Genomic DNA, 17285 nt, shown 5'->3' with positions numbered 1-17285 from the left:
TGACATATAATAAACCGCACGTATTTAAATGTACAACTGGTGAGTTTTAGCAAATGCAAACACCCATAAGACCACCCTTCCAGTCAAGGTAAGACACACATCCATCACCCTGAGAAGTTTCCTCAGGCCCTTCCGAAACCAGTTGAATAGCAAAATATCACTGTTTCTTGCCCAGCCGTGTGACTCTGGGCCTCTTCCCACAGTTTCATTTCCTCCCATGTTAACGGAGGGAATGGGACTGAATGTTCATCGTCCAGGCCCAAGCCTGCCGTGAGGCTCGTCTTAAAACCAGGCCTCAGGGACGAATTTCTTTATTGTTCTTTCATCCTCGAGCTGTGATGCAACACATGGCATCATAATATTTAAATTGTTTCTAACGAAATTCCACTCAGCCAGCCTCTCTAGCAGCGCCGGTTTCACGGACGCAGGACCAGTGTAGACACACGGGTGTCCCACCCTGAGAAGGACCACATATTTGGAGATTTATGCTCTATTGTTGCCATGTTGAAATTCTGAATAATTTCATCTTTGTGTTGTTTTGTTTCTGTTGGTTTTTTTTTAAGTAGCCCAACACCGGGCTTGTACTCACCACCCTGAGATCAAGATCTGAGCTGAGATCAAGAGTCGGGGGTTTAACTGACTGAGCATCCAGGCACCCCAATAATTTCATCTTTGAATTTGTGCTTCGGAAGTGAAGTCCATGGGACAACGGAGCACGGGGCTTGGAGCTTCGGCTCATAGATAACCCTACCTCCCACCATCTCCCCACCTTCCTGCCACTCATCCATCTGCTCTCTGTCCCCTGGTATCTTGGCCCCTCATTCCTGATCCCGTCCCACAAACACGGCCGTTCTCCACCCGGGGCGGAGACCAGGTAGCACAGCAGGGAGAGGTCTCCATTCTGCTGTCACTCTCTGTCCCCAGGAGGGGAAGGATCAGAGTGAGACACACATTCTATGGCATCTTGAGACACAGGGCAAGGCAGCACCTATCCTGTACCCAGCTGGCAGCACCCAGTTTGATGGGCAGCTGGGGTGGGGGTGTGGTGGGGAGGGTCAGCTTCAATCCAGGTGCCAAGCACATCCAGGCACAAGTTAGGGCAGCAGCACAGGGGAACAGAGATTGACTTCGCAACCCCACCTGGCTCCACATTTTTATTTTGCACAAAGACCCTCAAGGTATGTGCTCTCTAAGGCCATGTTTTATGAATATAAATTGCCTGGTGTAGTCTAAGAATCAACAGGACGACGACAGTGCTTCATCTCTGCAATGTCAAGAGGCAATACAGAACATGACAGTTCATGGGGCTACAAGCACTGATTAGTTGATGATCCCCTGCCCGTGGCCATCCTGTCACCCAGAGGCAGACAGAGAGCTAGCCCAAGGAGCCGCACAGACTGGTTAAGCAAGCTGGGGCTGACCTCTCACAAACCCAGGCTGAATTATTGTTTCAGATTCCTGGGAACAAGCATCTGAGTAGATGGCAAACCTTCCTGGTCTGACGTTAGGTTGAGGCTCTCCCCACCTTCCTGCAGATGCCTCTCCCACCACCCCTCTTTAATAGAAATAGCCCCCCACTAGTTTGCTAGGGCTCTGTAGCAGAGTACCAGAACCTGGGTGGCTGAGAATGACAGAACGTTGTTTTCGCACGGCTTTGCTTTGAGAGGTTTGCTCTGGTTTTTCCTGCCGGCTCACCCCAATCTTTGGTGTCTCTTGGCTTGTAGACACATCACCCTGATCTCTGCTTTTGTGTCCACATGACATTCTCCCTCTGTGTGTGTCCCTAGGTCCAAATTTCCCCTTTTATAAGGGGCCACCCTACTCCAGGATCGTATCATCATAACTGATGACATCTGTAAAACCCTATTTCCAAATAAAGTCACATATTCTGAGGTACTAGGGCTTAGGACTTCAACATGAATTTTGGGGGGAAACACAATTCGACCCATAACAGCAGCCATGAGTCAACCATGTGAGACCACACTTCAGTAACAATCACTCCCGCGAGAGGAAGAACATTGGCCAGCCTGAAATTCACAATGAGGGTGAGTAGAGAGAAGAGAGTTTTGACTAGAGAGAAGAGAGAGAAATCTAAGGTCCTTTGGCTTTAGAATGCAGCTGGGGTTTAGGACAGAAGGTTGGAGGGAGGAGAAGGAGAAAGATGCAGGATCATCACAGAAGAAGAGGATAAAAGAACATAGAAAGACTAGCAGAGCCAAAGGCCTGGTTTTGTCACCTCCACCAAAGGCCAGGCCCAGTCCTGGGGCTGGAGGGAGAGCTGCTTTTGCCAAAAGGTTGCCTGTTCCGGTCTCCAACTTCACTCTCATTTTCCCAGTCTGGAAAGAAGGCAGCGCACGTGTGCGTGCACACACGCACACACACGCACACACACGAACTGTCAAATAACTCATCTTTAACAGTCTTCCCTTTGTTGCAGCAAGTTTCTCTTCCAAAGCAAGTTCTTCCAGGACTGGGTCCTTCATCGCCAACTGTGCCCAGGTCTGAATCAACACTTCTTAACTGTGTTAGGCAAAATTTTGCAGCATCGGCAAGCCTGGATATCAAAAGCCCGTTAAAAAAAGAAGAAAAGAAGTTGCAATTGCTTCACCTTCCTGAAAAAAAGCAATCATTTTAATGCTTCTTCAAATATATTCAAGTGTATTATAATGTACATACAAAATGGCAGATGGGTATTTAAAATCCTATTAAAAGGCCCTGCCTTATCACCAGGCACCCTCAGCCCCGGTCATCTCCTGGGCAATCCTGCTTTCCGAGCCGCCGCGGCGTTAGCTAACTGTAGAGCAGAGGAAAGGTAAATGTATGTTCTCACGAACGTGCACTTATTAATGGCCCGAAATGTTCAGCAAATTAGCAGATTTTAAAAATTCATTAACACTTCTATTCCTAATCCATGGATTTGTTCATTTAATAAATGTGAGCTTATAGTAAGGAGCGATTAGCATTTCATAATTGCTCTTTGGGGGGATCTGATGAGGTGATGAATTAGATGGGGCTTTACGCTCTTTTCTGAATCCACGTGTGCCGAAATCCTCTGCTATGGGAAATAATCAAGCCTTTTCCAGGGGTGGAGCCACGTGGTTTTGAACAGCCCTGGCACACAGAATAACGACCAGCATGGGTGCTCAATTCCCACAGTAAGCGTCTTTGAGTTCTTCTCATAGTTTCCAGCCCATTCCTCCATTTCTAAAACTACAGATTCATAAGAGCTGCTGCATTCTATTCCATGTACCTTCCTACTTGACAGAGAGATTCTCAGCTTATAAAAATTTAGGGTAATTAAAAGCTTTTCGTAGTAGTTACATAAGAAATATGGCAGCCCCAAAGTGATGGTTAGTGCAAGTCCAATGTACTCGTTTGCTGAGTGTTGCTGGACATTGGTGAACTTCACAGAAATTAGCTCTGTCTCTATGCATACACACACAAGCACCTTGCCCCAAGTCCCAAATAAAAGAGGATAGCCTGGTGGGGGGGAAAAGCAAGGGACCTGTATCAGTCAGCTCAGGCGGCCATAACAAAAGACCAAAGACTGCGTGGCTTCAACAACAGAAATTTATTTCTCACAGCCTGGAGGGCTGAAATGCAAGCATGGTCAGGTCTGGCAAGGGTCGTCTTCTTGGCTTGCAGATGGCCACCTCCTCGCTAGGTACTCACATGACAGAGAGTGATCTTTCTCTCTTCCTCTTCTTACAAAGCCTCTAATCCCATCATGAAAGCCCCACCTTCATGTCTTCACCTAACCCTAATTACCTCCCAAAGGCCCATCTCTAAAAGCCATCATATTAAGCTCACATGTGAATTGAGGGGGGTAGGGGGGACACAATTCAGTCTATAATATTTTGCCCCTGGCTCCCAAAATTCATGTCCATCTGGCATGCAAAATGTATTCATTCTATGCCACAGCTCCGAATGTCCTGTATCATTGCAGCATCCATTCTAAAATCTCATCTACATCTCGTCTAAATCAGATATGGTGAGAATTAAGGTACAATTCATCCTGAGGTGGATTCCTCTCCAGCTGTGACCCTATAAAGCCAGTCAAGTTATGTGCTTCCAAAGTGGGAAGCACAGTGGGACAGGCATAGGATAGACATCCCCATTCCAAAAGGGGGAAATGGGAAAAAAGGAAGAGGCGATGAGTCCCAAGCAAGTCTAAAACTCAACAGGGCAAATTCTACTTGATTCCAAGTCTGGAGACTAGTCTCTTTGATTTGATGCCCTGCCCTTTGCGACCCACTGGTTCTACCTCCATAGCTCTGTTGGGTAGGGGGTCACCCCCCCAAGACTCCAGGCAGTTCCATTCCCAAGGTTCCACAGGAAGTCCCAGCCACAGGGTTCTGCAGGACAGGCCCACTCCCAAGTCTGCAGTCAGAGGCCATCTGGCCAATGAGAACCAAGGCAGTGACCCTGATGGCCTTTAAATTGCCTTTAGGCTCCTTCTATTTTCATGAAAAATAGTGAACACTTTTTTAAACAAATCACTCAATGATCCAGTCCTGTATGATCTAAGAATTCCAACAGCCTTCCTTCATTTTAGCTCATTTTTTTCTATCCCTTTTAGTTCAAACTGGCAAGATCTTTGCTGGTGTAATCCCAGCTCTATTCCCGGCTTCTGTGAAAAAGGCTGGACACCCCCATGGCCTGTTTATCGAATGGCTGTTCCGCCACACCCTTCGTGTTCCCTTTGGAACAACCTTTCTCACTTTCTGAAATATGGAAAGGCTGAGGATTTTCTGAATCTTCAAGTTCTGGTTCCTTTTTGCTTAGTAATTCCTTCCTCAATTCAGCTCTCTCCTTTCACATTCTACTCTACACATTCAGGAAGAACCAAGCTACTCCTTCCACACTCTGCTTAGAAGTCTCCTCGGCTAAGTACTGTTTTTATTGCTCACAAGTTCTACCTTCCAAAAAACACACAAACATTGTTCAGCCAAGTTCTTTGCCTCTTTGTAACAAGGATCACCTTTCCCCCAGTTTCCAATACCATATTCCTCATTTCCATCTAAGCACTCACCAGAATCGCTTTTAACATCCATATTTCTAGCGTGCACCTCAAAACTCTTCCAGCCTCTACATATTGCCCAGTTTCAAAGCTGCTTCCACAGGTTTAGAGATTTGTTACAGCAACCCCCCCCCCCACTTCTTGGCACCAAAATCCGTATTCGTTTGGGTTTTCCAGAGAAACAGAACCAAGAGGAGGAGAGAGAGAGATAGGGTAGAGATAGGGATAAGGACAGAGATAAGGATAGGGATGAGGATAGGGATAGGGATGGAGACAGCTCATGTAATTATGGATGCTAAGAAGTCCCAAGATCACAGTCAACCAATTGACGATCTAGGAGAGATAATGGTCTAATTCCAGTCTGAGTCCAAACCCAGAGACAAGAGAAGACTGATATTTCAAGTTGAAAACAGGCAGAGAGAGATTTCTCTCTTCCTCCCCCTTTTTGTTCTATTCGGGCCCTTCAACAGATTGGATGAGGTACACCGACATGAGGGAGAGCAATCTGCTTTACTCAACCTACTGGCTCACATGTTCATCTCATCCAGAAAAATGTTTAACCAAATATCTGGGCACCCTATGACCCAATTAAGCTGACACATAAAATTGGCCAGCCCAAGACTCAAGGAATATCAGGGCACAGCACTGTAACAGAATGCTTTCTGCCTCCCCACTCTATTCCCCACCAGCNCTTTCCCTCAGGACACTTGCCAGTGCTCCCTTGACTGAATGAAGTGGGGAGAGGTAGGAGGAAAAGGGAAGGAAATGGAGAAGACAGGTGGAACCAGCAGAATTTCTAAATGCATTTGGGGCCAACATAATTTGGGGGTAAAATTCAATTGGGGTAATCTACTAATTTATTAGGGGAATTTTTAATAATCCCTTGTGTTGGCTTATATCTGTAGTACATACTGCATTAAAAGGAATTATAATTGAGGTATGGGTGGCTAAATCAGTTAAGCATCCAACTCTTAGTTTCAGCTCAGGTCATGATCTCATGGGTGTTGAGATCGAGCCCTGCATTAGGCTCCACACTCAGTGGGGAGTCTGCTTGAGACGCTCTCTCTCTCCCTAAGCCCCTCGCACACACGCTCTCTCGCTCTCTCTCTCTGAAATAAATACATATATCTTTTTCCAAAAGAATTATAATAACAGGATTTGCAAGGAAGTAACAGGATCAAAAAGACACAAAAAAGGAAAAAGCAGGGCTTATTAAGTTCCCACCATGTCTGTGACCTTCTTCTCATGCCCCAAAAGCCCTTTGAAGTAGATATTACTATCCCCGCGACACAGGTGTAGAAACCGAGGTAAAGACGTGTTCTGCCACCACAGTGGCACAAGGACTGCCCCAAATAGCTGTCATTGCTGGTCTGTCATTCTCCACTACCCGACACTCAGCAGGTGACCTGCTGTTAATTAGCAATGATTTCTCCTCCTTTCTCCACATGTGCACATCTCCAGAGAACATTTTTCTCTCATTAGTATCAAAAATGAATCAGGGTTTTTAGTACCCAAGCTCTGTAATCAATTAAGCATTTTAATCAGAGATGAGAGTTACAAGAAGCTGTCAGTAGACTCATTCCCGGGCAAATACTTTTGCCCATGCCTCATCACTTCTAATAAGACAATAATAACACTTTTAATCCTGCACTCCGCAGTTAGTGAGTCGTTCCTAATTACCCACATCTGTGAGTGAAATCTCTTTATCAGGCCCTGAGCTAATGCTGTCCTAGTACCCCTTGTATGATGTCACGAATTCCCTGGGACAGGGTCTGTCAAGATGAGAGGAAACAGGGAACCATATTCTTTCCCATGCAGAAAGCCATGCAGAGGGCATCACATGTCCTACAGCTGTGATAAAGCCAGGGGCTATCAGTCATAATTAATACAATTGGATTAAAGAAAACTTGCATTTTTTTTCCATGTATCTACCAGCAAAGAAGAATCACAGCACATTCTCCACTCCATGGGAAAAGAGCTGCAGAAAATAGTTATTTTGGGGGCGTCTGGGTGGCTCAGTTGTTAAGTATCTGCCTTCGGCTCAGGGTATGATCCCAGAGTCCTGGGATCAAGCCCCACATCAGGCTCCTCCGCTGGGAGCCTGCTTCTCCTTCTCCCTCCCCCTGCTTGTGTTCCCTCTCTTGCTGGCTGTCTCTCTCTCTGTCAAATGAATAAATAAATAAAATCTTTAAAAAAAAAAAAAGCAGTTTTTCTGTGTGGTCAGACTTAACCCACCATGCCACCATGGTCCTGTTACTAGTCTGCTCCCATTTTAAGAAAAGCAGACCTGGAGGTCCTGTTCCATACATGTGCCATGATTTTGTTAAATAACATTCTAACTGATGGTTTATTTCAAACAGCAACCATCTAGATTTGATATACCTCNTTCCCTAGGACATCAAGGGGCACATATTGATGCCTGCACGCTTCATCAGTACATTTAATTGGTCAATTACACCTGAGATGAAAGAGATTTCTCCACCACCCCCACCCCCCACCAATGTTTGGTTGAGAAAGCCTCTGGGGGACAGATAGAGGCATTGAGCTTTGAAAATATAGCTGAGCTCTCCGTGATAAACAAGGCAATAGAATCTGAGACCTGAGAGAACGCTCGGAGTGTCACTCCACCAGCCTCCAATCCCTCAATAATAAATCCCCTTCCCTCAAAAATAGCAGCGAGCTCTGCAAAACTGTTAATAGCGGTTTGAAATAGTGTAACTCTAGCTGTCACTTTCCAGATAGGCTTAATACTAGATAAGCCACAGGAATACAAATGTGGCCTGACCACAGAATGCTGCGTGCAGGGGCTCCCTGGCGCATTCGGCGGAGATTGTAACGAATTCCCGCCGCCCCGGGCACGCCTCCTGTTCTCTTCTCATCCCATGCCATTTGCTCCTTTGCCCCTGACCCCGGAGCGGGACACCTCAGCTCCCACCGCTGAACTGTACTTGTGCCCTCTCCCCTGTGACCTGCTGTCAAACACGCATTTAACACGCATCCCTGAATTAGACGGGGCTCAGTCCATCTGAAGGGGTACGTCGTGCAGCCACACCTTGGCGCTCTCTGCACAAGCCTGCGCGGCTGGAAGACGCAGACTGGGGAGAATTTCCGGTGCCGTTGTTTCCCAGCCTCCTCGATCTAGAAAAGCATGAAAGCTCGTCAACAGCAGCCGCCCAAAGCGCATAAGCCACCAGTAAAATGAAAACACATCATAACCCTCCCTGACTTCTACCTCCCGTGAGCGCTCTCTTCTGTCTACACCATACCAAGTATTCACTTGTTCCGTAAACACGCTCTGGCACCGCTGCTGGGCTCTGACACATAATCCTCGCCCTCCTCTGGGAGCAGAGAGCCAGGAGAACCGCTTGGACAAGTTCTCACGTTCCCAGAGGGATTCAAATTCAGACTTGCGAAGTGATCTCCAAATGAAGTCCTCCATCAGCGACAGACACAACCGAACGATTGAAAGAAGAAATTCACCCCCCGGACTTAAACTCCTACCCGATCCTCAGAATGCACCCCGTCTAATGCACCATGAATTGCAATCAAGCTGTAATTAAACTCTGAATAGAAAGAATTATCTCGTGTTTTGCATTTTAGTCCCTTAATTTGTCCAATGGAAATCTTCAAAATGGACTACAAGACAGTGGAACTTGTCTTCGTGTGTTTTAATATACTGGATGCATTTAAAAATGGAAGCGAACTGGACCTCCCTCAACCCCTGTCGGAGAGAGAGGAAGACAAGGAGGAAGAGAAATGACCGCCAGTGTGTCCTCTACAAGCTCTCTCCTCCGCCCAGCGCTCTGTGTTTCCCGCCCAGGGCTCCGCTGAGCCAGAGCTTCCAAGAGCCTCCCCCCTCATCTGCAAATTCGCCCTTTCCCTGTATCAAAGTATCAATATCCAACAATATGGCACACCATGGATATTAGGGCACACTGAACTGATTTTTTTAAAACAGCCTCCCTCAAAATCATCTTAAATGCTTCGTAAAATATAGTACTTTCTCTTTGAGGCAGAGGAGGAATGAGAGAGATGACTGGGTAGACTGAACTGTGTTATGATGGACCTATTCGAAATGGAGGAATTCCTATTTAATTTTTTAACTAATACTTAACCTGTAAGGTTTTTGATTAAGGATTGCATTGATTAATAATTATTTTTCTTAATTAGATGTGATGTGAACCTTGTGTTTATTTATGTATTACTTATTTATGTGTTAAACTATGCGTTTTGGAACCATTTTTGTCCATAGGCCTTCTGTTTATTTATTCTCTCTTTTTATACAATATTGTCTCAAACATTTTTTTTCAAAGATTTTATTCATTTGACAGAGAGAGACACAGCGAGAGAGGGAACACAAGCAGAGGGAGTGGGAGAGGGAGAAGAAGGCTTCCCGCTGAGCAAGGAGCCCAACGCGGGGCTCGATCCCAGGACCCCAGGATCATGACCTGAGTGGAAGGCAGACACGCCCAACGACAGAACCACCCAGGCGCCCCTGTCTCAAACATGTTAAGTATGTACTCAACATCTAGCTGTATTTTTAATCTCGCTTTTTTTTTTTAAGATTTTATTTTTACTTATTTGGGAAAGAAAGAGAGAGAGCTGAGGGAGGAGCAGAGGAAGAGGGACAAGCACACTCCACACTGAGCACGGAGCCCGACACGGGGCTCGATCTCAGGACTCTGAGACCATGACCTGAGCTGAAACCAAGAATCAGATGCTTAACGAACTGAGCCACCCCAGCGCCCCTTTATTATTTTTTTTTAATTTTTATCTCACTTTTTAAAAAAATCTTGTAAGAACACAAAGGGCTAAATCTCATAATGCACTTACGGACATCCTACACTTTCGTCATAGTAGGTACCCACATTCAGTTGGTGTCTTTATACGACATTCATGTACTCTGCATTTAGCTAAGGAAATGTATACGATTTCCCTCTTATCTCTAAAGAAGTGTCCTTGTGATAGCTATTTGTCATTTGGTACTAACACGATGCAACTATAAAAATAGTTTATTCATTGTGACACTACAAGCAAGCTTCCGTTTAGATTTCATGAAGTTTGCTTCTCCCAACATCACGTTAAATGCTTGATAAAATATGGAACATTTTAAAATTCATGGTTAACTTTGAAAGAAAAAAAAAAATTCCAGGAATAAAGAGGGGATCCGAGCTAAAGAGTTGATGGGAGCTGCACTTTAAGGACTTTTTTACAGGGCAAACACTTAGATAAGCATCTTTATATATAAAGCTCTTCTAAGGTTTTAGTACACCTCTGACCCTAATCCCCAGTTTCTAAGATAGATTCATAGAAGTACTGTTCTTTGTACCTAGGTATGCTTCATACCTAGGTATCCTCACATGCTCTGATTATTGGCACCCATTTCCTCTATTGCCATTAAATTGTAATATAAGCATTGCCAAAGCAAACGCACACTGTACCAAAGCAAAAATTGCTTTTTGCAGGTAAACGACCAAATACCAATGCGGCCATCTTTCCACCCCATCCCCTTCCCTGCCAGCTATTGGTATAAATGACAATGAGTCCATAGCTCTGGGATCCTCTGACCTGGCGAATATCTCATTCTATGGGGACCATATTGACTATATCTGGGTGAAGAGGAGGGAGATGATGGGAAGCACATCCACTCACTTGTGTCCTTGAACTTCTTGGCTGGACTCATTGGTTGGTCCATTGGTTCACCAAAGTGACAGCCACTTTAAACCAGGTCTGAATCATCTTTACTTCCAGTCTCCAAACCCAGACCATCTTTAGTGATCTGACCGAGCTCACCAACCACCCCTTCCTACGAACAGCTGTTCTCCAACCATACTCTGTATGGCAGATAAATTTTGTCATCAAACCAAGACCCATCTTCCCTCCTTGCTCACTAACAGAACCTCAGTCTTGGAATAGCAGCATGCTCAGCCCCAGAATTATAGTTAGTTTCAGCTAACATAACAATCCCATTGCCCACTTTCTGAGCCTCCCCATGGATGGCTGCCCGTTTCAGGTCTAGCCATGCAGATGTAGATGAATGGGGCTGTGGTTCTGGAAAGGCTTTAGTATTTTTGATAGAAAAGATAGACGCTGCTAACAGTGNNNTTTCCCTTTCTGTCTCCCATGAACATGGATGTCATTTCAGGAACTAGAGCACACAGCTTCAACCAGGAGGAATCAAACCAACCAGTTAAGGCAGAAAGGACCAATAGAAAGGGACTGAGTCTTTGAGAGCATGCTTCCACCCTGCGCTGCAAAACTCTAGACTTATTTAAGATAATTAAATGCCCTTGTTGCTTAAACCAATGTTAGTTGCATATTCTGGTCAATGCAGCTGAAAACATTTCTAACTAATATACCCTTTGCCCCCTGCATTGCACTCAGGGCTCTGAGTAAATTTAAAGATTTAATTGGCTTTATTCAATGATTTATGAATCAGGTGTCTGATCTAGCAGACAGAAAAGAGCTCTGAGGAGCTGTACAGAATGGAAGGCTTTTATAGGCTGGAGGTGGGACAAGGATGTTACTAGCAAAGAGTGGGCTGTTTTCAGGCAAGATCACCTTCCTTTGGGCGACAGTGGGGGTGTATCCGATAGATTACCTCACTAGGGCTGACCCGAAAATTCCAGACTAACTGATTAAGATTACATTCCTGGGAGACACTGAAACTGCAATTAGGTTAGGTATTAAGTCTTGGTTTGGTGACCTGAGCTTAGCACAAGTGACTCCATTTTGGACCCATTGTCTCTTTTTTAATAACATCAACACATAAAACCACTATTAACCATTTTCCTATGCACATATTTTGTAATAAGATCATCTTGTAGTATTTTATAATCTGATTTTTAAGCTCAATTAATCAACTATACATGTATTTAACTTTTGGGTTTTTTGTTGTTTGTTTGTTTTTTTTTTTAAGATTTTATTTATTTATTTGACAGAGAGAGAGACAGCCAGCGAGGGAAGGAATACAGGCAGGGGGAGTGGGAGAAGGAGAAGCAGGCTCCCAGCAGGGAAGCCTGATATGGGGCTCAATCCCAGAACACTGGGATCACACCCTGAGCCGAAGGCAGATGCTTAACGACTGTGCCACCCAGGCGCCCCTGTATTTAACTTTTGTGACAACACTTTCGCAGTTACATTATATTTCTTCATATGCATATGCTATATTTTAACTAATTCCCTGTTGTTAGGGATTCATTTCCAATTTTTCTTCTTTTGTTGCAATACTAGAGTGAATATCCTTGTAGCTAAATCTTTCACATATCTATTAAATCCTTTCCATAGGATAAATACCTAAAAGTAGCATTTCTACACTAAAAATACTCACATTTTATGGGGTGCCTGGGTGGCTCAGTCATTTAGCATCTGCCTTCGGCACAGGTAATGATCCCAGCATTCTAGGATCGAGCCCCGCATTGGGCTCCCTGCTCAGCGGGAGGCCTGCTTCTCCCTCTCCCACTTCCCCTGCTTGTGCTCCCTCTCTCGTTGCCTCTCTCTCTCGTTGCCTCTCTCTCTGTCGAACAAATAAATAAAATCTTTAAAAAATAAAATAATATAAAAATAAAAATGCTCACATTTTAGGATTTTCTTATTTGAATTGCCAAATATACCTCCAAAAAAAAATAAATAACAATTTATATTGCAAACAGAAGTATAAGACTTGATAATCCCAAAACTTAGCATTATTATTTATTAGCTTTTATTTAATATTTGTCAATTTGGTGGGTCAAAAATGGTTTCTCAAAGTTATTTTATTTTTGTTTTTCATTTCTTTATTGGCCAATCTTAATGTCTTTTATAAATTGCCTATTTATATCTTTTGCCCATATTTTAATTGATAAAGTCATTCACACCTCTCTGATGAGTAATATGAGTTTGTTGTCAACCAAAACTTCCAAGATTTTTTCTGCAAATGATGTTGTTCAGACACAGCTCTCCTATCTAGTACGTGTCCTTTAGTTTTGGCAGTCGGTATGTTTCACTTACATGTCTCCATATGAAATTTCGTTTTGTTAAATTTTCTACATTTTTGTTACCCATTAAAATAATTTTTCAGGGGCACCTGGGTGACTCCATCGGTTAAGCATCTGCCTTCAGCTCAGGTCATGATCCAGGGTCCTGCTCAGTGTGGAGTCTGCTTCTCTCCCTCCCTCTGCCTCTCCCCCACTCAAGTGCTCTCTCTCTCTCTCTCAAATAAATAAAGTCTTTAGAAAATAAAATAAAATAATTTTTCATATCTATCCTATAATATTTTCTCTCTATTTTGAGGGTTCCAACATTCCATCAGTGTACGTACTTGGGTCAGGATAAAAGATATCACAGGACAGACAAGACTTTGCTTGGAGTCCTGAGCCCTCCCTATAAGGACACATCATTCACTATTTCTTTAATAGTCCCCTTCAGTTATGTCAGAGATCTCCTTTATTTATTAATGTGTGCATACCATTGAAGATAGAAAGCAGAAGTCAAAAGAGACATGGCCCTAGGTCAGAGATAGCTTATAAACTACTGAGGAAGACATTAATCAAAGAGTCACACAAACACATAATTGCTGTAATGATAAGTGCAGTAAAGGAGGAACACTCAGGACTCTAAGGGCCAATAATAGGGGCCCATCAATTGCAAGAGTCTAACCAAGACGTGATAGTTGCCTGGTATAGGACAGGGATGATATAGAGAAAGAAGAGTAGACTTGAGAAATATTTAGAAAGTAAAATCAAAAGGTCTTAGTGATAAATTGGATATAGAAAATATAGGAAAATGTTGTCTAGGGGCACCTGGGTCGTTCTGTTGGTTAAGCGTCTGCTTTCAGCTCAGGTCATGATCTCAGAGTCCTGGGATGGAGCCCCACATCGGGCTCCCTGCTCAGTGGGGAGTCTGCTCCTCCCTCTCCCTCTGCCCCTCCCCCAGCTTGTGCTCTCTCTCTGTCTCTCTCTCTCTCACTCTCTCTCTCAAGTAAATAAATAAAATCTTAAAAAAAAAAAGGACAATGTTGTCTAGGATGATTTCTAGGATTTGGGTTTGCACAAGGTCTGTGGATATAATTTCAGGGGTCCCACACCTGCCCCTATGTGTGTGTGTGTGTGTGTGTTCATTCCAATGTCAAACAAGTTATTTTAAGCATTTTCTGGATAATCTATGAGACCACTCTTCAAATTAAACAATTCCACATTCCAGAGCCCATGTTTGTGTTTGTATTTGGGATCCTGCTACCACCAACATTCACCTAGGGTAACAATGTTTAATTGTTAGTGGATTGACAAATATGTTCACAGCCATGAGTTTGGTGATCTTCCTATCAAACTAACTTGCCTTAAATGTAACACCAAATACTGAATTCTTTCACCAGTTATAAAGATCTTCAACCAGTTACAAACCAGTAATTTTTTTCAACAGTTATCAAGATGAGATTTTGAAGAATGAAAATATTTTCATTTCTTAGTATATTAAGGCTTTGAATTATCATTATGAAAACTTCCAAGTAAAGAAGTAGCACTTGTTTAATTGTCACTAGCTAATTAGAAAAATCCAGAGGGAATCTGGAAAAAGAAATTTGGTCTGAGGCCAAGGAAAGGACAAATAAGAGGTCATATCAGGCTGTGGAAATGAAGATCGTACATTAATTTGAAAAGGAAAAGTGGATGGAGCCTTACTTGGCCCAATGCTGAATTCATTAGAAATTGGGTAGTAGCAAAAAGGACTAGTCACAGTAGTCAGAGTGACTTCACTTCAGAAAAAAAATAATATTAAAACAAACTAGAATAATAAAGATAATGTGGTACTGGCACTAGTATAAACATATAGATCTATAGAACAGAATTGAGAGCACAAAAATAAACCTTATTTATGGTCAATTGATTTTCAACAAGGATGCCACCATAATTCAATAGGAAAAGAATAGTCTTCTCAACTAGAAGTACTGAAGCAACTGCATGTCCACACGCAAAAGAATGAAGCTGGGTCCCTTCTTTATACCATCTGCAAAAATAATTCAATATGAATCACAGACCTAAATATTGGAGCCAAAACTGTAAAACTCTCACATATCCATACAATGGAATATTATTCAGCAATAAAAAAGAATGAAGGATGGATGGATAGATGGATGGATGAATAGATGGATGGATGGATGGATGGATGGATGGATGGATGGATGGACGGACCTTGAAAACATTATGCTAAATGAAAGAAACCAGGCATACAAGGTTACATTTTGTATGATTCCATTATATGAAACGTCCAGCAGACAAATCAATAGAAGCAGAAAATAGATTGCTTATGCCCAAGGGGGAAGCAGGGAACGAAGGGGAGAGGGAGAGGAAGAAGCAGGCTCATAGCGGAGGAGCCTGATGTGGGGCTCGATCCCATAACGCCGGGATCACGCCCTGAGCCGAAGGCAGACGCTTAACCGTTGTGCCACCCAGGCGCCCCAATAAAAATGTTTTTAATGAGATGAAGGGGGAGCCTGGGTGGTACAGTCGTTGGGCGTCTGCCTTTGGCTCAGGGCATGATCCCGGCGTTCCAGGATCGAGTCCCACATCGGGCTCCTCCGCTATGAGCCTGCTTCTTCCTCTCCCTCTCCCCTGCTGTGTTCCCTCTCTCGCTGGCTGTCTCTCTGTCACATAAATAAATAAAAAAAAATCTTTAAAATGAGATGAAGTTTGCACAACTCTGTGATTATACTAAAACCCATTGACTTACATACCTTAAATGGGTAGACTATATGGGATGTGAATAATTTATACAAAACGTACAGATTTTAACTTTGCAGTTTGACACATTTTGACTGTTATGTATACCAATGTATCTACTACCCCAAATCAATTATAGAAAATTTCTCTTTTCCAGGAAGGCCTCTCAGGGAAGCACCCCTTTTTATTGAATCTTATGTCTCCAGTCCTGAGAAGGGCTTGTTCCTTCCTGGACTTCAGTTCATTTAGATTTCTTTGCATTTTCAACTCCCTGATGGGTTTTCTTTCAACAATTATTTTTTAGGAAACCAGGTTTCTCGTGACGTTTAGGATGAGGTCCGCAGTCTCTTGCAACTTTCTAAAATCCTAACTGCAAGCTTGGATGTGACTTTTTAATTAGCCATGCCTACATGTTAACAAAAGCTATTACATAATGAGTTTATAGCTATTTTTTCTTCCCCTTTTCTGATATTATAATAGGACTAATCCATGTCAGCATTGGGCTCTGAGAGAAGTCTTCTTATAAATTCTCCTTAAGTTTGGGAAGCGGCGGAGTGGGTCCGTCGGTTAATTATGAATTTACCCAGTTTTACGTAGTTGTGCCCACAATTCCCATCTCTGCATTCCTTGTTCCTGACCGGGCTCCTCATCAAATGTTCCATCCTCCTGTTTCCCTGGCTCCATCCTTGTTCCAGTCCAAGACAAATATAGGACAGGCTCCTCTCTGTCCAAAAATCAGACTTTCTCAAGCTGAAAATAAACATGTAAGTAAATGTGTGTCCTAATTTTCTCTGATGCTAACGCTTCCTGTACTGGACTAGATCTCATTTCTTATTATAGTAGAGATTTCTGGGGAAACGAATCTCGGCCCCATTAGGATTTAACTAAATGGAACCGAATTTTTTAGTGTTAAAATCATGTTCCATTTGGAAAGAAATCATAACTGGTTATTTTCATAGAGAAAGGAAAATATAAGATACCATTTCATTAGGAATTGAGCATCTTTTTTCCAGCCCCCCCCCCCCAGGAAGTCCTGTCAACAAACTGGAAACGCACACTGCTTTGCAGATGGCGTCACACTTGCGGTCCGCTCCCCATGCTCATCACTAAATGTAGTGAAACATTCCTTTGTCTCTACATCAGACACTAACTGAGGATCCAAGGCCTGGGAGAATATAAATATTTTCATATAAAAAAGAATTATAACCTGATTTTCTGCTCCTTCACCCAGATGTTTGCTTTGCTGGTATTTTTTTATCAACTCCACTGCAGACTGATCTTCAAAACGATAAAAGCTACTGAGGTGTTTTATTTTCTTTTTCCCATAATGGTATTTTTTTAGATACCCAGAGCCGATGAAATATCAAGGCATATATCTTTATAACTAGCTACACCCGAGGCGATTTTGATATCTTACCTTCCCCTTCCCAGGGAGGTAAAGCCAGGCCAGGAGGGCAGATGGCCAAGCAGGCCAAGTTTGGGGCTTGGGTTTGAGTAGACAGATTAATGTCCTAAAAAGAAGGAGGTGGAAAAAACCAGTGAGGTAATACGAATGTCAATGTCCATGTCCA

Source organism: Ursus maritimus, unplaced genomic scaffold, assembly GCF_017311325.1.
Source record: "Ursus maritimus isolate PB19 unplaced genomic scaffold, ASM1731132v1 scaffold_2, whole genome shotgun sequence".
In the NCBI taxonomy this organism is placed as follows: domain Eukaryota; kingdom Metazoa; phylum Chordata; class Mammalia; order Carnivora; family Ursidae; genus Ursus; species Ursus maritimus.
Note: the sequence above shows the minus strand (reverse complement) of the source record.